The sequence below is a fragment of the Typopeltis vanoorti genome, chromosome 9 (assembly GCF_054136105.1).
Source record: "Typopeltis vanoorti isolate ZY-2024b chromosome 9, IOZ_Tvanoo_1.0, whole genome shotgun sequence".
NCBI classification, from domain to species: Eukaryota; Metazoa; Arthropoda; class Arachnida; order Uropygi; family Thelyphonidae; genus Typopeltis; species Typopeltis vanoorti.
The window spans coordinates 77755853-77780882 of record NC_143557.1 but is presented as its reverse complement, the minus strand read 5'-3'; positions in this window follow the sequence as shown (position 1 = coordinate 77780882).

The following is a 25030-nucleotide window of genomic DNA, read 5'->3' as shown; positions in this document are numbered from 1 at the left end:
GAACACACACGGATCAGAGGCTGTTCTTGTAAATTATGATTACCCCAATGCAACTCAAGCAAGTAATATTATGCTTGTGAATTGTGTTTCCGGCCGGCTTGCCGATTTTGGAAGGAAAAAAAAAAAGACTTTCGGAGAAAACACCATCATCCCCGTTTGGGAATAGTTAAATCTGCTTCAGAATAGAGTTGAAGAGAGAGTTTATATAGAGCTCGTATAAAGTTTCCTGGAATCCCAGGCGGAATTCGAATGTAAGGCTTTCCAGATAAATTCTCTATGGAAGTACTCGTGACAGAGAGGTTAACGCTAGGAGTAAAGGATCTGATAGAAATATTCACCTAGAGTAATAATTTGGAAAGACTGTTTCGTGCTTGAAACAAGAGAAAAGCATCACACAGAATAATGTAACAGATCGTGTTACATTATTCTGTGTCATTTTTTACATTATTACGATATGACAATCTTTGTAGGTTTTTATTTTATTTTATAGTTAGCTCTTTTATTACGGTGAATCTCTCTTGACCAAAAGTCATATCTTAACGCTACAGTTTAGACAACGAAGTACTACCAGCTTGTACCGTATAAACCAGTGATGCCCAACGTGTACCTTCGCGGGCTGTATGTTTCCAGTAACTCAAAATTTTCACACGAATTCAATGGAAGTGGGGGGGGGGGGTCTATTTTATTTGTTTTGAAGTCCTACAATTTTTCTATTTACTTCGAATTAATTTCTTGACTGAAAAAATTTCAACAATTCTTACTTGCACTGCGTACTTAAAAATAATTAAAAAAAACATGACATATTGCATTTAAAATTCATACATAGCAATAATAATAATGATAAGCTTTCGAATTCTTGCAGATAACATTAGAACTCATATTATTCACGGAGGGACAGCATTTCTTATATATTTTCTCAAATACGTAATTTCTGGATATTATATTCCTGAACACACATCTGGTTACAGGAATTATTTAAGTCTTAACGGGCTGAGTAAAAAAAATTGGTCTGGATTTGGTCCACAAACTTTGCACTGGGTGCCAGTAGTCTAAACACTCTTGACATCACAATGGAACAGCAGTCAATGCCCAACGTGAAACAACAGAATCAAAATCGCCATACTCATATTCACCACCTAACTTGATTACGCTCTCCAAGAAAAAGATGGAATATTACAATTCATTATCTATCAAAATCTAGTCCGAACTGTTAGTAACTTAACTAGTGATGTAAATGCTACTAAACAGAAAAGATTTATGGGGACTTACCCTGCATTTGTGCTTCCGCAACACTTTTGGTAATATAGTGTGCGTTAATACTCTATTAACAGAAGAGATCCGTGACAAGATTTTCCTTTGCAGATGATTAGCTCTGATCAATGTCGAAGATAAGACACAGACGCTTCATAAGAAAAATAAATGAACGTAAGGAAAGTACTTGCGATACTGGTTCAACCACAATAACATAAAGAAAAACAAGCAAAAAATGCATAGTTTCAATAAAAAATGGGAGGTGACAAACTCAAGCGAATGAGGATTTATCGGAACGATGAACTGCAGATGACTTCCCGGCCCCTTTGCTCAACAAAGAGGAAAACCATACAACAAACTCAAGGGGGATTTACCTTCACTTTTTAGTGAAGAGTAACTTTTAACTGAGGTTTCGACTTGAAACATCACTATTGTGCATTATATGGATCGAAGCACGATAATACAGAATTATGTGCAATTAACTTAAAATCCAAAAGTGTAGCCAAAATTTGGGATTTATCGAAAAGAATTTTCGAGTAACAGGTACTACTTTTGTACACCAAAACATGGTCAGTACAACTAATATATCATATTTAAAATGAGCCACAACATGAGAAACTTTTAAAAAATACTGTTAAATATCCTTTCAGTGCATAGAAATTGTAATGAACCGAAACAAAGTCAAGCATGCACCTCAGAGCTAAGTTCATAACCCTGTATGCCAATAATTTAGCTATAAAGCAATTAACAATTTATTCACACTAAGATGAAACGTTTACATAGTTAGCTGTTGATACTATTTAAGTAGTATCAACAGCTTAAATAGTATCAAGCTGTTGATACTACTTAAATAGTATCAACAATTTAAGTAGTATCAACAGCTTTATTAGCTTCATCTAAACCCTACACTAAGAACTGCCATCATGAAAATAAAACTAATGAGAAGCATCTTCCTTAAGCAATCAGCAGCAACATCACACTTGACGATTTTTTCTGTCAGTCTTACCTACAAAGAGGTTAATTAACTTATAGCATATTTACTGTTTTAAGGATACTTGTGACATAGGACTGAATGATATATGCACGTAAACACAAGAAAGATATTTAATTAACCATATATTTCGATCTGGAAATAGCAGCCCATCCTCATTGGTATTACAAGAACAGTTTAAAAAAAAATACAAGCTAGAATACTGACAATAGATCTTTAAAAATAGAACACGCCGCGTAATGTTATATCACTAAGTATTAAGTATAAAACGGAATATTTTGAAGTAGAGACATGATTGGGAAAAAAAAATTAATGAGTAATCTTGATTAGACTTTCCCGGATTTTTGATATAGATATACAGTCATTACGATTCAGGTTGGGACGATGGAGCAAGGCCTCCACGCTTTCCTTGAACAAACATTCGAACCTATAACGGGATCTATGTAAGAGGCGAGTCCTGGACCAAAAGATGCTGTGGTCAGTTTCAATCCGTGTTGAGCAAATCCAGACTTTTCAGGTTTGTTGTGAAGAATGGAGGATTCATGTTCTTGGATTCTTTTTTTTTCAAGAGAACGTCCAGTCTGTCCAAAATAGGACAGACTGGACGTTCTCCTTGCATCATCGTATAAAGTTTACTATGGAAATAGAAGAAAACAACCAGTTATCTTTTTTAGACGTTCTCCTCATCCGGTCATCTTCAAATATTCTTACAACTACAGTATACAGGAAACCAACGTTCACAGGTCGTTATATTCTTAAAGAATCAGCCCATCATTCATATAAAAAAACAGGAATTATAAAATGCCTCATCAGAAGAGCCAAAACTAATTGTTCTACTTTTGATTATCTACAGAAAGAACTTTCTACTATCCAACAACACATGAAACTCAATGGCTTTTCTAAAAAAAGTACTCAACATCTTCTCAATTCTTATAATCCTCCACAAAACAACAAAGTTTCAATACGTCGCGTGCCTATTCCTTATATCTCCGGTATTTCAGAACATATCGCAAAAATTTTAAAGAAATATGATTTAACAACTACGTATTCACCTATTAACAAATTGTCTTCTCATTTTCCTTCTCCTAAAGACAAACGCTCAACTTTATCTCTTCCTGGAGTTTATCAAATTCCTTGCAACTGTGATCTCTCCTATTTTGGACTGGACGTTCTCTTGAAGAAAAAAGAATCCAAGAACATCAATCCTCCATTCTTCACAACAAACCTGAAAAGTCTGGATTGGCTCAACACGGGATTGAAACTGACCACATCATCTTTTGGTCCAGGACTCGCAACTTACATAGATCCCGTTATAGGTTCGAATGTTTGTTCAAGGAAAGTGTGGAGGCCTTGCTCCATCGTCCCAACCTGAATCGTAATAACTGTATATCTATATCTATATCAAATATCTGGGAAAGTCTAATCAAGATTACTCATTAATTTTTTTTTTCCAATCATGTCTCTATTTCAAAATATTCCGTTTTATACTTAATATTTTGTGATATAACATCACGCGGCGTGTTCTATTTTTAACGATCTATTGTTAGTATTCTGGCTTGTATTTTTTTAAAAACTGTTCTTGTAATACCACTGAGGATGGGCTGCTATTTCCAGACCGAAATATTTGATTAAATAAATATCTTTCTTGTGTTTACGTGCATATATCATTCAGTTCTATAGCATATTTGATTTTGTTGGGAAAGATATAATCCCGAAATCCTCCTCCCCTGCTTACTGGAGGCCTGAAGTGGAAAAGGTTCGATGTTTCGTCTCTAGAACAGGGTTCGGATTATGAAATAAATAATAAATATACATACAATTAATAAAAATAGAAAAAATCCGTCCACGGTACTAATGATACTGTAGGTTTAGAACTTTTCGTGGGTGAGTGTTACATAAATATATATATTCCATTTTCTCTATTTGTATTGCTAAGCTCATGGTCTGTCAAGACTAAATAACATGTCTTCTTGGAAAAAATTAGTGCTCTGATAGGATGGTAAATTCTATGTAAACAGTGTACTTATGCCTATCAACTGCGTGTGTTGTTATGGTCGATTTGCCTGTTTTTCGAAAAACCCGAATTTCCGAAAGAAAAAATTATGCGACATCCATACGAGACTGGCTAACTCATATTCAACTGAAAAGCACTGATAAAAGTTATTCGCGACCTAAACGGATTTAGAATCCAATTCTTTCCAACCTAATGGCGTCATCGAAACTGACTATATCTTCAACCGAAGAAGAAGAAAACACCAATCATGCAAATGCCTGGACTAGTTACAACAAATTCAAAATAAGTGTTTCCATTGAGGAAACTTGCCGATGGCTACTAAGACATGAAAAGACAATAATGTGCCTAAATCATTGACGTGCATGATGATGATTATGATGAAATAACTTATAACTTTCAAAGGAACGCCTTCTCAATTGCCTTATTATGTAGTTATCATTACGACAGCAGTACGTGTCTGTAGCAGGTGGGAAATGTTTTCTAAGGCAAGATTAATTTAAAATTAGCGAAGAAAATCTAGAAGGCCTATCATTAACAATAGTAAAAAAAAAAAAAAAAAAAAAAAAAATTGACATTTTAATTGTTGATTTAATTTTGTTAAATGTTTGTACAGTTTTGCATTTTGCTGAAATTTTGCTAAAATTATTTCTTTACACGTAAGTAAATAGTTTTAGCAAAGTAAAGTACTGCATTTCAAAGTATGTTTTTTTTTTTTAAGGGGAAAAAAGCTCAATGCAAAGCGAAGCAATGTAAAGCGAATATGTGTACACAAACAATAAGTTTTATTTTAAAAAAAGCAGGAGAGAAAAAAACAAAACAAAACTTCACATTAGTGACTGCTGGCGATTTCACGTCAAAGTTGCATTACTGACATCAATAAGTGATCATCGAATTGTTAGGAATGAGCGAGTGAGAGACAGCTTCTTAGTATAGAAAAATATATTATATTAATGACGGCTTACTGAAGTCACGATAGCACAAACGTCCACATTTTCCTGTTCCTATTCTGACACCTCAATTTTTTATTTCTCTTCCCACTGCTTAACGGCGATCTCCCGGTAGTTTATAAACTTCCCGGAGATCACGCTCTTCTATTTCTTGCAGCTACTTCGCAAAAGACTTTCCAAGCGAACACCTATGCGTGTTCGTTTTCCGCTGCGACGGACACCGAGTCTTATGAGGTTTTCTACAGGTCTCTTTGGACCTCCCTCATCGCCTGTCACCACTCGATACTGCCTCCAGGGAGGGTGAAGTCGTTCTTAGGAGTTGTTCGTCCAGATTCACCTCCTGGCGTTTGTCGGTCGGCATTAGACCATTCCAGAGTTGGATGTAGTGATAACCTCTATCCGTATTCTAGCGTGTCGCGATCTGCGGAATCACATGTTCCCTTGTGAAATGCTTCCTCTGCACTGACGTGACGTCATCGCAGGAATGACGTCATATACGAATGTTTCATTACAAAAGGAATTCCAACCACCTACCTCACTCTCTCTTTTTGCATTTAATACTCAATTATATGGATTAAAATAAGAGTAAATAACCATTCTGCACACTGGTCAATTGTATCATTTTGTATCCTTAACTGTTAACTTTACTGATGAAAAGAGCTGAAAAAGGTTTTATCTTGGCATTAAAAGAAAGGATAATTAATATATGTAACCTATCGATTAATTATCTAAATTATAGATTCTTCATTTCTGAACGTTTGTGCTTTAAATTGTAAAAGTTTCCTTACTTGGTATATAACGACAAATATTTATTCTTTCTGAAAATATTTACGGATAAATATCCTTTCTTATAATTATTATCTTTACTAAGCTGCATTTATATCTCTGAAAAAAAAAAGTGAACTGTGACAAAGGAAAATTTCATAGTTAAACCTTCTTAAAATACTGTTGTTAAAATCTGAATCATTACGTAAACAACATTTATCCAAATATGTGCAACAACTGATTGGATGTTGAATTCCTTATCAAAGTAAGTTATGGTGGTGCTGAAATTGAAACGACTCAAGCCTTTGAAATAGTTCATATAGATCAGTTATTTTCAGCCTGTGCGTAGCGACAAAAACATGTCACAGAGAAATAAAGAAAGAGAAAAAGGGACGAACAAGAACCGATAAATATAGCGTAGTGGAATTTAAACCAACATTCAAATATAAGAAAAAAAATAGAATTAGTCTAATTTACATCAGATTTACGTAATTTAATGGATCTAATGTAAAACAAAATTTAATTTTTATTGAACTTTTGACTAAATATCAAATTTCGAAATCCCTCCGATGAAAGCAGGTTTTTACATGCATATAAAATAGCGCAGAGAATAAAGAAACGTTAAAAAGCATAATTGAAAGCAGAAGTGGAGCAACAAGTTTTAGTTAAGATCCATATACCATTTCATGGAGATTCCATAAGGATTTTTTTTCTATGAAATTTCATCATAATAGTTGTGTATATATTCTGTGAAACGCACCCAAAAACGAGTTATTGTAAACTTGCTATCCCTATTTAATTATTATTAGGGATGTTAGCCTGGATGGACGAATAGTTGGCGTGTCTGCTCTCCACGAATCCTGCGGTTGGCATGGATGTTGGTGATTATCTTTATGGGATCGAGAGATGAATTTCATCGCTCGGTGAGAAGAACACTTCCCCGCTATTCAGAATTGAAAAAAAGATATTATAGGAAATGTTTCTGGATTGCATTAAAATATATAAAATTCATTTAGAAAATAGAAAAATCAGGATATAGCAAGATATTGCTATGTCTTGCAGGAACTGTATTGAAAAAGAGTAAAAACTATAAAAACTTTTAAAAAAATGAAATTATCGTTTGACGTTAATATACTCTCTCTCCCTCTCTCTCTCTCTCTCTCTCTCTCTCTTATTCACTCACTCCTGTTTCTCAAAAATGCCACATTTTTGAAAACTGTATGAACATAAATCTATAAAGTGATAATTCCAGCATAAGCTGCAGCCAGGATTGTAAAATGCAAGTTATTTATTTCTTCAACGTACTGTTCAGCAGTAAGATTTTGAAGAAACATTCATATAATTTATACACTATAAGTTGTTGATTTGTGCTAACATGCAGTGGGTTTCCTTCTGTTAAATTGAGGAAGCAGAAGAACGTTTAAATGGAATGTTCTTCGTTCCCCAACACCAATCCCACGTCATATAATATGAAATCCGCTAGGAAGACCATTACAACTTCTAGCAAATAGAACAGCGCGTTCTGAATACCAAGTATTGTACGTAGATTATATTACAGCCTTACAGTACATTAATCTTAGCTGTTAGGATCGCCAATCCTTGAAAAAGCCATCAGTTCTTCAAAATCACGCTTTGCCACGTATGATTAATAGTCTGTAGTAATTAATAGCTGCACAATCAACATCTAAATTGAGAGCGAGAAGGAAAGCTCGTTATTAGACTCGCTATTACCATAGTAACTGTAGAGGTGTTGACACTGTTGCAGTCCTACGTTTATTTGATATGTAATACATCGCATATCCAAATGTCCGATGACAATCTTCACAGTCTTAAGAATATCCCCAAAAGGGAGTTAACATCTTGACGGTAGAGTTTCTCGCAGACTATCAACCCCCTCAAAACAGTAGATGCCGTAAGCAGCATTAGATTAAAATGTAGCTCCGAAAACGTGACCTTCGTTATAAACACAGAGATATTTTCACCCATCTTCATTAATTACTTCTTAGATAATTAAATGTCGAAAGTTAATCCACCAAAATTACTTGCATGATAGTGTCCACCCATTGAGTGTAGGTCCTGGTGCAGTCCTGTGTGTACAATAATGGACTAGAACTCCCTCCAACAATAGAAAACTCCATCGCGACTTCAGTAACGATGTATAACATATATTCTCCGAGTATACAATTAAACGACGGTATATTATGCACCGTGCTACTTAAAAACTAACAGAACAATAGCGATTTCATTATAGTTGGAAGAAAATAATCTATTAACCTGCTGTGTGCTATAATTACTGTTCTAGTTAAAATTGAGCTCGTGGTTAAGAAAGTTTAAATCTTTAATCAGAAACAGTCTCCATAATTTGCAACGAGTGGAAGCGTTAAACGAATGGAATATAGGAGTGTTATCGAAATGCTTTAAAGTATAATACAGGGGTTACTAAAAACGAAAGCAACGCTGCAACTTTATTGCAATGAAAATATACACAATAGATTCCAACTCCTACTTACTTGATGCATTTATTTTCAACTTTTTAGTACAGGTAATAAACTTCAGATCTGCAAAACCACATACTATTCTACTAAAAGTTATAAGACATCCGTTAGAGTATAAAAAATCGATGCGATTATTCAATATGTCCATTTTCGCATCTAATAAAGGACATCTATATAAAGTACATCTACGAGTATATGTGCTTAATTGTGACAAAATTAAACATTCTCAAATCTACAGTTGGCAATGTGTTCATAATGAAAGTCCAAAGAATACAGTGAGAGAAGGATGCGACCCAGCAGGCTTAATGTTCCTTCTCAGGGAATATCGGCTACTGACTGACAGGAACTGATGTTCTTTGAGAAGACTGCTTACCTCATCTCAACATGAAATCTGTGTACAGAGAATCTCTCTCTCTCTCTCTCTCTCTCTTTTTCTTTCTTTCTCAGTGTGTATGTGTGAAGATGCGAGCAACCATTAGCAATCCCATTTGAGTGTCCTCGGCATGGCTGCATGCCTTGAACTTGAACACCGAAGAGCTGCAGTCCATAAGCCTTCGTGTATAGGCCAAAGCATACAAAACCTGAATTGTGGAGAAATGGAAATCAAACCTTTGGAGTGATGGATCTTGCTGCATTCTTTTCCAGTCTCATGAACATTCCAATATGTAGCAGATGCCTTGATAACCTTTTACTTAAGTACGTCTCAACGATGAAGCTGGAAGTAGTTGTGTTGTGATGCGAATATTCTTCTCGTATTACTGATCTGGTCCATTGGTTGCAGTGCATAGTAGTTAGCATTTTACTAATGCTTTAAAGGAGGTAAGCACCACCACCAACCTACCAGTCTTCTACCAGAAATTAGTAAAAAATCTTTCCCAACGCATTAAAGCATTTATTGTGCCAAAGGAGGGACAACACACTACTAGTTTCTGTCGATGAAGACATGTTTCGTTTATATCTATGTGTGTTTCGTGGCTTTTGGTAGGAGAATGTATCTGAGTCTAACTCTATAATTGGAGTCTGCATAAGAACCCTATGTGAAGCAGTATTTCTCGCAACATGGAACCGTTTTAAATATTCTTAGGTGGTCTGTGCGTAGCTGTTTGTTCAGAAGTTTTTCTAGAATATCATATCTAACATGATTCCCTATTTTCATTATTTGCTCCTGAGCATTTCCAGTTTGAGTATTTCTATTTATTAATTCATTAAATTTCATACCTGTCATAAGCTGGGCTAATGAATTCCAATTCTTAAAAGATTTAGTGTTGAAGACCTGGGTACTGAATTTCAAGAAGAGTATCTTTTTCTTCGGGACGCGAATGAATGTCTAAATAATGAACACCAGACATCTAACTTTATATGTGGACTTGGTAAGCAGAATAAATAAGTTAAGTGGTGAGATAAAGAAGCCTTTTGGGATTCTCCATGGAGCACGTGGTAGGTCGCGTGTCTTTTGGTTAGAAAGGCCTAGATTCTACACATACCGGCCACTGAATTAGAAACACCTTTTGCAGATGTACGTTAACGTCACTTACGTAGCATATATGCAAAATACTTGGTCACGTGCGTCATCACATGTTCTAGGCAACTATTTAAGAATGATGCTGGTCGGTAATTGTCAACAGTGTTGATCACAATAAAAAAAAAAAAAGGCTCTTTCGGAGTTCGATAAATGGCTTATTGTGGAAGCCAGTCTGGCTGATGCCGCGATTTTGAAAACAGCAGAGCTGACTGGTTTTTCAAAAGGTGAAATATCCCGGGTGTTTAATGAGTGGAAAAATAACCCGCATTGCTTGTCTAAAAGGCATAACTATGGTCCTAAGACAGTCTTCAGGAATGAGATCGCCGTCATCTCAGAAGGGTTATACGGACAAACAGAACTTCCTGTGTGCAGCAATCGATCGAAGCATTTAATGAAGGCTCTTCCCGACTCATATCTCACCGCAGAGAATTGATATGGATCGGTATTGGAATCACGTGCCTATATGGAAGTCACTGATTTCTGCGAAGAACCGGAAAGTTCGTCTACAGTGGTGTCAGGAAGGAACACTAGAAAAAAATCATGTGGTCCGACGAGTAACGGTATACCTTGTTCTGTACGACGGTAGTCAGAGAGTTTGGAAGGAGCTCCATGAAGCATGAACCGTCCAAGGAATATTTGAACATTGTTGCCGATCAAGTCCATCCTGAAATGTTGATTTTTTTATCCAATAGGTGACTGTTGTTTCATGGACAACAATGCAATGTCCATCTCCCAAGAATTGTTCAGCAGTGGTTCAGCGAGGCATGACAGTGACTTCCACCATTTTCCTTGGCCACCACGAAGCCCGGATCTGAACCTCATTAAGAATGTATGGGACATATTAAAAAAACACATCAGAGCGCAAAGTCCTCTCCGTCAAATCTGAGACAGTAAAAGAACTGTCTGGTGAACGTCTGGTATGCTGTAGACGTAGATGCAATCCGACACCTTGTAGAATCTCTGCAAAACCTCATATTTACTGTAATTTGGGCTAATGGGAGTCGAACACTGTATTAAACCAACGTTTCTAATTCATTAGCCGGTGTGTGCAATACTACAAGAATAAGAAAGGATATCGAAATTCGAAGATATGCAGAAGGTGTTACGAATTCGTAACAGAATACATTACCAAATGATGGGATAAGTACTGTATCTCATCAGTTGGTAATGAACTCATTGGTTTCGGCTTCTCAATTAAAGGGACAGGGTAAGAAGCAGACAGTACTGACTGCAGATGAACGGCGAAGCACAATATGGGATAAAATACAAAAACGTCAGAAAGAAATAACCGTTTGCGATAATATTTCCATGCTAAATAAAAGTCTTAAGTGTGGCCATATTTGTGTCACCTGATAAGTGGTTAGATGCAGACTTAGTTTTGATAGTTCGTACCGGAAAAATGTTAAACGTTTTTTTTAATGTACTTTTTTTTTAGCATGTATGCAAGCATATCATTCGTTTTACTTGTTTGTCAAAACTGCTAGCATTTTTCTTTGCATCACTTCATTGTCTTATCATAAGTGGGGAGAGGAAAATGCAAGTGCTACATGGTTTTACTGTACGGATGGTTTCGTATATTTCTTTCTTTCTTATAGTTTTGCCATTACAAGAATAAGAAAAGATTTGTCAAATATGCCACATTGTTCTTGAGTTATCTTACATTATTCCTGTTACACCACTGAAATGACTTAGGTGCAATATAATTTTAAAAGAGAATTCTGCAATTTGGTTAGAGCAATAGGTGGCGATGACATCCTTCCTTTAGTTGGAAAGACTTAAATTTCAAATCCATCTAGAATACGAGGAATATTTCAACTAAATGTCAGTTAGCCGATCTCATAAGGCGATAGCAGTTTTTTCCCTCTGGATAGGCCAGAAAACACACGGAATTAGAAGACATAATACACTGTCCTAATTTTATGGCCATAGTTGGTTCCGAATTATCATTCATCCGCAATAGAAAAATAATCTCAATCACGATGTCTGATATTTGAAACGAAAGATAGGTTGATTAAGCACACAACCAATTTGAGATAAGTCTTGTATAAATAAGTAGAAGGATGCTTGACTATAAATGGGAAATAAGAAGGAGTTATATACAAATAATTATCCTTAAGAAATTAAGTTTTAGATATTACTAAAATTTTTCTGGTGAACGCCTGAGTACAGAATGGCAGGATGAGAACCGCTGCAGGAGAACATATCTAAGTTCCAGAAATGAGTTATTAGGCTACTCACGTTCGCGGAAATCCTTCACGCACCCTAGCTGCTTACACGGTTATCTCCCACAGTTATCAGCATTATCTATCTCTGTTGATAGAAACCACTGTTTAGATATATAAAGTTAGCTTTAATGTAATTGAATTAGCTACGATTAAAGCTAACTTTATATATCAAGTAAAAATTTATACATCAAACGTTGATTCATCCAACATATTTGTAATTTTCCACTGTTATTTTTTAAGATTATTTATAAATAATGCACGACGTTTATGTAAATAATGGGAATAAGTGTAGTACACTATTTTGAAAAATGGAGCAGCCAGAGGATTGAGGATTCAATCAGTGTGGCTAGGAAGTCAAGAATATCATTTGCGAATATACGAACATTACTTAAAGAACAAAACTTTCGTTTCTAGACGTTTTCTTAATTACAAAAAAAAATCATTTATAGTTTCCTCCATACAATCAATTTTAAATTTCATTAATTTAAACAAAATTCTTATTTATGTTTCTTTAAAGCTGATTTTTTACTATACTTTACTTAATCCTCTCTCTTCTACCTTTCACGGTGTCGAGGTTATTCTCAGACTTTTCAACCGCAACCGCTTCGAGGATAAGATAGACCTATGCCTCCCGGTGTGTCCCATGTCTGTAGAAGTGTGTGTTCACGGGGACGATTTGCTTCTTCTGGGGGACGAAACACCCAAGTTTCCGGGTGAAAAAACCCTACTTCTGTGAGACCGGCTAACTCACTTTTAGTCGAAAGAGACCAGATAAAGGTTCCTTGCATCATAGACGGGAATCGAACCCAGGTCTTCTTTCAACCAAAGGGCTTTGTCTACACCAACTGAGCTACGGAGGATCAAGCTGATTTTTTAATTATTAAAAATTAAAATTAGGTTCTAAGAAATATATCTGATAAGACTGTCATGCAAATTTTCATCCCTTCCCCTTAGACAAAATTCTTGTTGAAAACAACACTTTTCTACTCTTATTCCCTCCCCCCCTCGGAAATATGGAATTTTTCCTCTTCCTCCTTCTTGTTCTAAATCCTAGGCTCATCCCTATAATGTATTTAGCGATCTGGTCCAACTCTTTTCTGAATGAAAGAAACGTTTTTGTCTTATTTCAAAATGCTAGTTTTCACCATATTCAACTATTTTCAGAGTTTGCCATAGTTTGATGCCTTGACTTAAAAATTTAAAAATTACTGATGATTGGCGACAACTGCTGCTTAAATAAAGAATGTAACAAGAAATTATTCCCCCCCCACACACACATGAGCACTTTTAGTATATCAAGAAAGTGTAAAATTATACAAAATATTCTCCCAACAAACCAGGATTATCGCGTAACCCGAGTTCTTGGGAACCAGTTGTTATAACTTGTCATAACTAGTTCTCAGGAGCTACTGAGAACTAGTTATGATTTACACTTTTCTAAAAATGTAAGGGTATGATATGCTTATCAGATATCCCTCTGTTTGCTTTTTAATAGCTTGTGAAATCCTTAGTGATTCCTTCTGGAGAACGCAATGGGTATTCGAAGCGAAGTTATACTAGTACTCGTACAAATGCATTTAAATACATTACATCAATGAAAGAATTGAATCAAACACTTATTACATATTAAAATAACTAAGTTGAAATCTAGTTCTTATCAAACGACACCTGTTCTTCAGCTATCCGCAGAATTATTCTGGAATTTGAAACAACGCCATTTTAAAAGATTTTTACATTTCTGGTCACCAACTTAAGTTTTGTTATGTATATATAACAAGGTTTCTTTCTTACTTTCAACTAGTAGCATCATAAAAGTGACGAATGTATTCTTATTATTTCTTCTTCTCCCTTCTACGTGTTAGGCCTACTGGCCTGTTACAGAGCTATCTTAAGCCCTTCTAAGTCGTACCCGTCCCGAGGATACGGTGATTAGCCCTATGCTTCTCGGTATTTTTATGGCTGTAGCTGCGTGTGTTCATAGGGCCGGTTTGCCTGTTTGCGGGATTAAAATCCCCAGATAACTGGGGTGAAAAACCTTGCTGTCCATGCCCAAGACCGGCTAACTTGGCTATGTCTGAGAAGGATCCTTAAGCTCCTCACGTCAACGTCGGGAATCGAATCCAGGACACTCCTTTCCCCTGGCATATGGTTGCGAAGCGCATAGCCACTAGGCTAACAGCGTGGACTCAACTCTTATGTATGGATTTTAATATATTTGTATATATATTTTGATATAAAGCACAAAGAAAGTTTATACATAAGAATATCATGTTGCAAATAATTATTATACTGTGTACAACATATTATTAAAATAATAGCTAACGTGCGTGTATTTTTACACATTAAAAGGTTTTTAATAGTAATACAGGGTAATACACTCGTATAGAACCAAATCCAAAAATTCTGTTAAAGACCAGAAACAGCGGTATGGATTCATCTAGAAGCACTTGTGAATTGTCGAGCCACTCAAAGTCAGGTTAGTGTCCTGAACCTGATCAGTTTTCATTCATTCGTTTGCGAACGCAAACTTTGGGTTCGGGTCTACATGAATCACGCCGTACTCTTCAGAAGAGGTTGTTCAATCAAATGAACAGTAATATCGTAAAGAAGCAGAAGTTGATAAGAAAGAAGAAACTTATTAACATTAGATTTGAAAACTGTAATCTTTAGGAAATATATTACAGAGGAGACTATATAACAAAGACAGCAGTTGAATGAGTAAATGAAGATGGAAAAAAAAGTATTCTGTGAGTTTGAAATTGAATTATAGGCGTAGTGAATAACTATTGCATACGTGTTAAGAAATTTCGAGGAGAGTGAGGAAATTACAGATGCCGTTTCTGATCAACAGTGACTATGGAAATTTTTGTAAAATACTCAAGCAGCAGAAACTGAGCAATTGTGTGAAAGAGAGTGTATTTGCGGAAGACCGGTCGTTAATTAACCTAACTGCTCTCTTCTGCGAATGAAGTATTTTAAGGAGCTCCTAAAGGTACCAGCCGAAATGGGGGGATAACATTCGATGGTTAGATGGTTTTGTGATTTTTATGAAGTAGCTGTTTAGAGATTGAGGAATATCTTGAGTGAAAGAGAAAACCTAATTTATCAGATGTTTATATACATTGTATTGAAACAAGTATTTGAACAACCCGCATTTTCTAGTTAGAAGTTATAGACATAGCACTATGAGAATAATTTACGGGCTTCGATAGAAGTACTATATCATAGGAAATACCCAAGATGACTCAGAAAGCTGACATCCAAGGACTAAAAAACCGGAATGAAAATCTCAGTAAACCGATTTAAAAATGATCAACCACAGTACAAGAATCTACAGGGATTTAGGTTAGCAGCAGCTACACTTTCGGGTACTATGAAAGGTAGCTACATCAACCTTGGCAATCAACAGCGCATGCTACATTGGTGTAAAGAATATCGTGTCTAGTCCATAGAGCGTTGAAAGTCTGTGATATGGAGCAACGATTTATGCAACCGCCTTTTCTCGGTCGGATGATTAAGTGTGCGAATGCTACGAATGCCTGGGGGTCAAGTTCATCCTAATTGCGAAGTTTAGCAGAAGAGAAGTAATGGTTTAGAGATATTTCTCTAGTATAGACTGAGATGAATTATACCGCACTATATATGTTATTGCGACATTCTGAAGAAAATGATGGGAAAAACTTGAATTGCAAAGCACCAATCTCAACTCAATGGAATACGCCTTTGAGATAAACTGATACGTCTGGTGCTGCCCAAATCAGTGAGTCCAACAACGATATATGCACTAATGTTTATGTTGAAGAAAGAATAGTGCCAAAATACCTGACTAGTATTATCATAACGAAACTGGTGGAGAATATTATACTTAGAAGGAAGAAACGTGTCAGCAGGGCGAGGAGGGCCCATACGCTATCGAGATGCTTCAATTTAAGTTACTCTGAAATGTAGTGTTATCGTAATACTTATGTGTGTGTGTGTGTGTGTGTGTGTGTGTGTGTGTGTGTGTGTGTGTGTGTGTGTGTGTGTGTGTGTGTGTGTGTGTGTGTGTGTGAGAGAGAGAGAGAGAGAGAGAGAGAGATCCAGCATTGAACTTTTCAACTGCGTTAACATCAGAATCAGAATGCATTTCTTTGGGTTTCTATGGAAAGTTATTTCAGGTTGTCTTTTTGAATCTTTTTTTTTCGTAATTAATGGAGGGTTTCGATTTTCAATACTGTTATCTTTATAAAACGATTACAATGTTAAACGTGTAGAAAGGCTTATGCTGTTTTATTTTTGACGGTATATATCGTCGTCGTCCGGTAGCATCCTCTAGCAAGAGGGTTGCAGCAGATGAGCAGCTCTTCTCCATTTCTCTCTGTCTGTTGCTTCCATCATTCTTAAACCAGTCCATTCCACGATGTCGTTAAACCACTCTCTAGTTGGTCTTCCACGTCTTCTCTTCCCCTCAACTTTCCCTTGTAATATAGTTCTTGTCAGGTGTCCCGAAGAACCTCTCAGAAGATGTCCTGCAAATCTAGTCTTTCTTTGCATAATATTCTTTAACAGTGTTCTTTCCATCCCAACTCGTCTTAAAACTTCTTGATTTGATATTCTTTCTGTATAGCTAATCTTTTCCATCTTTCTATAACACCACATTTCCAATGCATTAATTCTTTCCATATCTCTCTTTCTTAGTGTCCATGACTCACTTCCATAACTTGCAATACTCCAAACTGTTGCTTTAACTATTCCAATTCTAACGCCTATTTTAGTGTTCTTATTTATTAAAATTCTCTTCATTTCCATAAATGCCGATTTAGCTTTGCCTATTTTATTTCTAAGTAAATAATAATTTATTAACTTATTGCTGATATTTCGCTGGTGTTATAACCAGCATCTTCAGAGCACAAAAACACGGTTTGTCACAATACGCGAGACTACAACAACATGGTGTAATCAACGGACTAGTTAGGCACCCTCTATCTGAAAAAAAATTGCAGTTACTATACAAAGACTAAAGTCCTAAAAAACAGAGAGAAAAAGCCGGTACTAGTTCTGTTTTAAGATGACTGTCTCCCAGATCTTAGGCAAATTTATACAGCCATATTTGTTGAGATTTGGAGTATGTTTCAAAGCTTCTATTGCTTCTAAGAACAATCTCTCCGATTTGTAAGGCCCGACTTGCTATAGTGATAGTGCCGGATGTAAGTCCGTAGTAAGCTTCATCACACGAGCAGGGTACTTCGTAGACTCCTGGATGTGATAAAGGAGGATTGCTGTCCTTGGGTGAACGGACGAGAGTTGCTAATTTGACACACGGTCTGAATACTGTGCGTAGTTCATGCTTATTAAGAATTCTAGATATCTTTTCTGATGTGCCTTTAATGTATGGGATGGTGACTGTTTTGTTGTAGTTCACTGTGGTGGATAGTGGAAGGGGTTTCTTAGGAGCATTTAGTATTTTGTTTAATCTATGCGGATTATATCCATTGGCCAAGAAGGTGTGGCGTAAGTGAGTCAGTTCAGCAGTAAGAGCATTGTCATTGGAACAGATTGCTCTCTCTCTGTGGGTTAGCATTTTTAAGACACCATACTGTTAAGAAGGGTGATGGTGTGATTGTTTGTGTAAATATTTCCCTGTATGTGTGGGTTTTCTAAAAACTGAGAATGATAAGGAATCATCTGGAAGACGTGTGATAAGTGTATCCAGGAAGGGCAGACAGTGATTAGCTTCCAGTTCCATTGTAAAGTGGATTTTAGGGTGCTGGCTATTTGAATACGCTAAGAATGTATCCAATGTCCCTGGGCCGTGTGGCCAAATAGCAAGCACATCGTCAACGTAGCGTAGCCAAAGTGTTTGTTTGAGAGTAGCTGTATTGATAGCTAGTTTTTCCAGGTGTTCTATGTAGAAGTTGGCTAAAGGGGGGGGGCATAGCTGTTCCATGTAATTGTTTGTATATTTTCCCTTTCCATGCCCTTTCCCTTTCCAAATAATTCAAATATATCAGGGGGAAAGTGTGACTTTAGTAGATTAAGGTTGATATATACCGTCAAAAAAAAACAAAAAACGATTACAATGTTAATTAACCTGAAAAATGCCATCACAACAGAAATGAATTTTTAAAGGAGCATAAACAGTGAGTTCCCTCCCAATGCACTAACGCCAACATTCCACTAATGAAATATATTTATTGAGCAGCATTTACAAAATATCGCTGTAATTACTCTGATGTACTCATCTTTTGTGCGTTATTCCGCTAATATTGTGATAATAGTGGGAAATGAAATCAAAGAAAAGCTTCTACAGCAGAGGTAATAGAAAACTTCATTTGTACAAGCATAGATCCAATCTCCCTACACCTTCCTCTGGACACATTATTTACCACTCTATATCTCCCCGCCCTCATAAATGCAATGGATGGAACTCATAAAAGAAACTTGCTTAGAAAGCAGGAATTAATATTGGGACACAAACTTAAAAGGGACATTCTTTCCCACTTGCATTTCCACAAATTTCTGCAGTGACAGAGCATATATCCTTCCCTGATCCTACATTGAATTTTTCAACTGTGCAGCTAATATCAGAATATATTTCTTAGGGTTTCTGTTAAAACTTACTTCAGGTTATCTTTCTGATTTTTTTCCCAGTATGGATTTAATACCGTTTTCGATTTTCTGTTAGCTTTTAGATCTGATATGAAAATCGCGAGTGCATTGCTCTGCAAAACTTCTGATCGTTTCATCAAAATCTCTTTAAACTGCAAGGCGATTTTTACATCACTATAGGAACACTCAAAAGTAACTTTCATTGAATAGGTGATATTATTGCTATTTTTTGTGATAGTATACATATATGCTCGTATATACTGTAGACAGTATATTGTGTGAGATGGTAGAGAAATGGGAGAACACAATAATGCAAAAATACTGAACAAACATACGCATTAAAAAAATATAAAAAATCAATAATCCCAAACTTGATAATCCCATCACGGAGCGTCACGAGGCCACTGCAAGTTACTTGCCACTGCTATTAATTTTTCAGTACTCTCTGTCAGAAATCACTAGAATCATCTTACACACATCGGTAATATTCTTGGTCAATGAGTGGGCACAGGTTTCCTGGTCAGTGAGAGCGTGCCGAACGTCAAGTCTTCAAAGAAACTATAATCTAGAAATGTATTTTGATTAAGTCAGTTGCAAAGACGTGCTCAGATCCCTGGTGCGGACCAATTTATCAAAATGCTTTTGTACGCTTCCTTTCTTGCGAAAAAGTAGTTTGTATTATTCACTTGTCATACAAAAGCTCTGTCTTCCTTCTTGCAAATCAACCTATTTTTTTTTTTTTCTTTTTTCTTTTTTTTTTTCATACGGCGTGTTCGTTTTTCACGCTTGTCATTTCGAACGCTAACAGAGAGGGCGCTGTTTTCTTATGTCTAAAAACGAGGCGTTTCTAGTTTAACCCTTTCAAGTTTTCGGAGATGGGATTGTTACAACAATTTCTAATCAGCCTTCTCAACTGCTAAGTGACTGCTTGACCTGGTCCGATGATGGCATTAGTTTGATTAAACGATGGGGTAAAAGCGTCTCAGAACATACTTAGACACCCCATTCTTTCCTGTTCTGCGATGCTTTGACAGAACAGGCTTTCATCTAAGTGAGGAGCTACAAACAAGTTTAAACGTCCCTTTTGATCACCCAAAAAAGGTTTGGATTTTTTTTCCCCTAGCCAATCTTGACTGTTCTAAGTGAGTAGGTATTTAGTTTTAACATGTTGTGACGGCGAATCCATTAACCTAAGACGTGAAGAGAGTTTTTTTCTTTTTTGTGCCTACGTTCTACATTCTGTTCACCTGATTCGTTATCTAATGCAAGTAGTTGTTCTTGAATCGCTAACAGCAAATTCTTAAAATATTTTGCAATGAACAATATTCACAAATCGAACTGGATTGCATTGGAGACAACATCGGAGATTACTTTCTAAACTTGTTTCAACATCTCAACAGTAAAGACACGCTATCTCTTTCGTTCTCTTTTTCTTCACTAACGCGTTCCTTACGAAACTTTGATTTCTCTAAATATCATTCTTAGACATTTGGGAGGATATTCCCAATCTGCAGAAGTTGTCCACGTAAAGTTCATTTCTCACTCCATTTTCAAACCACCCCTCTCTCCCTCTTCAATAAAAATAAATTTACGTCGAATTTTAAATTCGCTGAAACTTATAAAGAATCCCAAATGACTGCTGGTGATGAAATATACAAGGAAATGAAGGGGTACACCCGTTAAATATTTTCCTATGTGTGAGGTCACCTTCTATGCGATAAGGAGATACCATGATAAGCATGAATTCCCTGTCCGTCCCCCAAGCTCTTTTGCTATCCTTTCAAAGGCAGCCAGGTATCATTTATCTTCCAGAGTGTCATTTGTTTATGTGCACTAATCGGCCGTTGTTATGCCGTGGATGGTGCGATCAAGTTTGGTGATCGGATCCCGTAGTCGTGATTCGGATAACAATCTGCCATTACTGTATGGCAGCCCGACGTATCATCAACCCTTCACATTAGTGAACTTTAACGTAAAAGCAGCGGGAGGAGGAGGATATGATACTGTATTATCATTCCTGACAGCCAGATTTATAGAATACTCATTTAATTCCAAAAAAAGTAGCCGTAATTTCCATGTAAATGAGGTTATTTGGTAGATAAGGGCGGAGTTAGGAGTATAAAACAACAGTTTCCTCCCATATCATCAACGGCGAGTGTTGAAAGTGTTTTATAGCATTCTGGTGAGTAAGAAATGGTCATTCACACTACGATTTTTTTTTTTTTTGCGTAAACGCTCTCAAATGGCTCACGTACACCTATTCTTTTTGTAGTGCAGTGTATGTTATAAAAGCAGGTCTACTGATTCTTTTTTTACAAACTCCTGCCTAATCATTTTCTCTGTAAGACCAAATATCGCATCTTCAAATAAGACATTACGTTTTCCCTGTAAATTTTAGAGGAATATAGTATAATCCTTTGCATCTAATGCGGTGTTTAATCCCGTAGGAATTCGACTACCCTATCTTATTTGGCACTTTTCCCTATTGGTTTCTGCAACTGCGTCACTACATAATCTGCTTTTGCTAAACAAACCTATTTTACACCATAGTGCTTGAATAAACTTTTAAATGACGTCAATAATGTTATTCCCTTACTATTTCGCTTTGGGGGAAGGAAGCACTGAAGGTTAACTTCCCCCATAACCAAACAAGAACTGGGTTATTCAAAGTCATGGTTTAATTTCAAGAACTAAATCATCTTTAACAAGAGGCTTATCTGTATTGATACATCGGCAGTGTGTCCGTTTGAGATACGAAGGGTCGACACGCACATCTTAGCGAACCGCACACATTGTGCATCGGTAGAGGACGAGATGACAGTTTTGTGGGAACTGGCAACTCTTTTATGGTCTGGACAAATGATCGGTGGGCGCCAAGAAAGCCACCAGCGGGCCTTTCTATTCTTAGGTGGATAGCTAACGTCAGTCAGTCAAGAGCGTGCAGCAAAGATACACATCACAAGACACTGTTACGACTTCCTTAAATATATCCAGCAAGCGGGCTCGAGAATCGCAGAGGAGGATGACAAACAGTATGGTTTGATGTGTTAACCACGAACTTTGCTGAGATGAATGAAGTAAGAATTATGGTCTTGTCGTAAATTGCACAGCGATTATAGAAATATACTACGCGAAAATGTTAAAACGTAACATAGCCTATTACGGATCGTGAACAAATGCTAGGAGTTTCAAATATATATTTGCGAACGTACATAGCAAACAAAAATAATAGTACTGGACTTTATTGTTAAAATATTATGAGTTGACACTGTTCGAATATTGCTAAAATTCAAAGTATTGTTAAAATATTGTCCACTGAAATTTATTTTATAGATGTCGTTGTTTAAATAGCATTGCATACCGCTTCAGTTATCGTAAAATTTCACTGTCAAGTGAAATATAGAATAGTTCAAATGATCATGTGACCTGCTTTCTGACCAGTTGAAATGGAATAAAATGTACAATAGATTTTAGTTAAACACGTGACTAAGCTCAGAGATGCATTTATTAGATTTGTAGTTCCACCAGTTGCGCTTTTATCCCATTAGCGTAGACGTGGAAGTGTCAAATTGTTGAGCCCAAGGAACGGTCAGCGATGAGATTCCATGTGGGGTTTGCTCTTTCCCATGGGCAGGGACCTATTAGAGCTATTTATATCCTGCCTTACGCCTTTGCACGCTGCTGACGGATTGCTTCGGATGAAAGTGTTTTTATGAAATCCCCTGGAGTCAACCGGTTGCTGTTGAACGCGATCGGTACCTTTGATAAAGCAAAGATAAATGTTCTTCGATATTTATCACCTGCGATTTTAATGGACGAAAGCTCTTCGCACAATTGGCTTTCACATGATGCATGAAGTTTTAAAGGATAAATGTACTTCTAAAAACTGAATGAAAAAGATGCCACCATGGAGAACACATAAAACGTCTCTTATGTTTCAATTTTCCAACTTTAGTTGATTTTAAAGGCTTTACTGCTGCTGCTGATTATCAATATCAAATCAACGTAAAGAAAAAAAATGGATTAAAACGTAAATAGTTGAAAATCCACATTAAGCAGAGAAATCTGATGTTACATAAGGGGAATTGGGAACTAACAATTGAAGTGGGGAGTAGCAATTGTGACTAATTGGTCAGTTCTTTCTGATAATGATATCGAGCATTAATAATGGTAGAAAGGAAACGTCGTTAGTACTTTTGAATTAGTATTATATATAGTATCACCCGAGCAATTTTAGGTGAAAGAATTCCATGGCTCACTTTAATAATCAGTCGATATTTCAATTATTCCTGGTCTATAGCATTCGCAATGTGACATCCATTTCTGGCAAACCTGAGCTAAACTATTTCCTGATATTTAGTTTCTGGAGATGCTGAGATCACACAATAATCTCACAGCTGGTGGCTTTATAATAGCCACTGGCTGTGTGTGTGTGTGTGTGTGTGTGTGTGTGTGTGTGTGTGTGTGTGTGTGTGTGTGTGTGTGTGTGTGTGTGTGTGTGTGTGTGTGTGTGTGTGTGTGTGTGTGTGTGTGTGTGTGTGTGTGTGTGTGCCAATGGCCGTCGCCACAAATAGGTTGCCTTTCTCACTTCCGGTGAAGCCCAAGTGTTATTTTATTCCTTAAAACTATAATCAATCACGCTGAAAAGGCGTTTCCCCTATTTCTATTTCTTTTTTTCCCCTTGCTCGCATCTCATATTACAAGCAACTATTATTTACCTGCCATGACAGAAACTAGAAACTCTTTTTTATTTTTATTTCCCCCTCTGACCAGGATACAGTCTTTACAATGTATAGACAGTTAAATTATTGTAGTTCGATAATCAGAAGAAACAAATTACGTACATTATTTTCTTCTTTTTTTTCCCCACTGGTTGGAAGAAGAGCGATCGTATCGATAGTCATTCTATATGGTTAAGAAAGATACGCTGCGATGCTTTATTTCCCGTGTTTGATTACAATTCGCAGCTATAGGAAATCCAAAAGGAGGCGGAGTACAAATTCCAGTGCTGAATTCAATACGAGGTTATTCACTCAAAAAACGATGTATGCAGGTTGCAATGCAACTAAAACAGCCACTGGCTACTTCGTTCTGCTGTAACCCTTTATTCACCAAAAGTCTTCGACAGAAACTTGTTGACGTTCAGTGACCGCCGCATATCATCTTAATCAGGGTTCTTTTATACTTTTTTGTGTAATTAGTAACTTAACGTTGTGTTGCCATCGTAAACTGTTTCGTTAGTAATTTATAGTTGACTTTATGTTCGTGTCATTATGGGTGATGGATCATCATTGGGTCTGCTTTGATCACCTGTAAATGAGGATCAGGAATATCAAAGAAGGTGTTCCCTGTCACTCAACTGCATTATCAAGAAACTTGCTCTATGGGTACTGAGAAATTCAACTGGTTTGCTGAGCGGTGGTCAGTCTATGCCTCCTTTTAGAAGCCTACTGGAGTGGAAAAAAGACCAGTCTGCAACCAAACTTTGCGAAAAGCTCAGTTTTTATGTTCTTCTCTATTGCTCATGCTAATTAGAGTCGACATTTTATTCAGAAAAATTGCTAACACTTTCAACCACTTTAAGTAATTTCTCTGGTTCTCTAGGTAGAGGTCACAAGAACACAGTGGGGATATTCAATAATACATTCGTCATTTCTGCGATGTTTTCTATTTTTTCTCTCTCTCTCTCTTCTCTTCCTCCAATGCTATTAAAGGCTTTCTTCCCTCTCATTTTCTTTTATCTCTCTATTTCTCCTTCTGATTACACTTTCAATTTGTGGTTCTTTCGATATTTTATATGAATTTCTTATTTTCTGTCTGAATACTTTTTTTCCTAATTGTATATTTATTTATACTTCGCCTTCTTATTTTCTTTCTTTCTTTTTTCGCTCCTTCATTCTTTCTTTTCTTCACTTCTTTATTCTCTCTCTCTTTCTCTTCGCGTATCATTTTAATTTTCTCAGAGATTTTTGTCACTGCATCTTTTTCCATTGAACATTATCTTTCTTTTCATTATATTTTTTTCAATCGTTTTTTTTTTAGAAAAACTTAAAACTATTTTATTCCTTTTTCCCTTCTGAAAAAAAAACAAGGCCAACAGTATCTGATGATCTTGTTCACCCTTTCTTCCCAAAGACCTCTTTGTGTAATTAATAACCAAACCGTTGGTAACGCTGCCTGTCCTCACCTTCTATATGAATTTCTAAGCCCAGATAAAGGCATAGATATTACT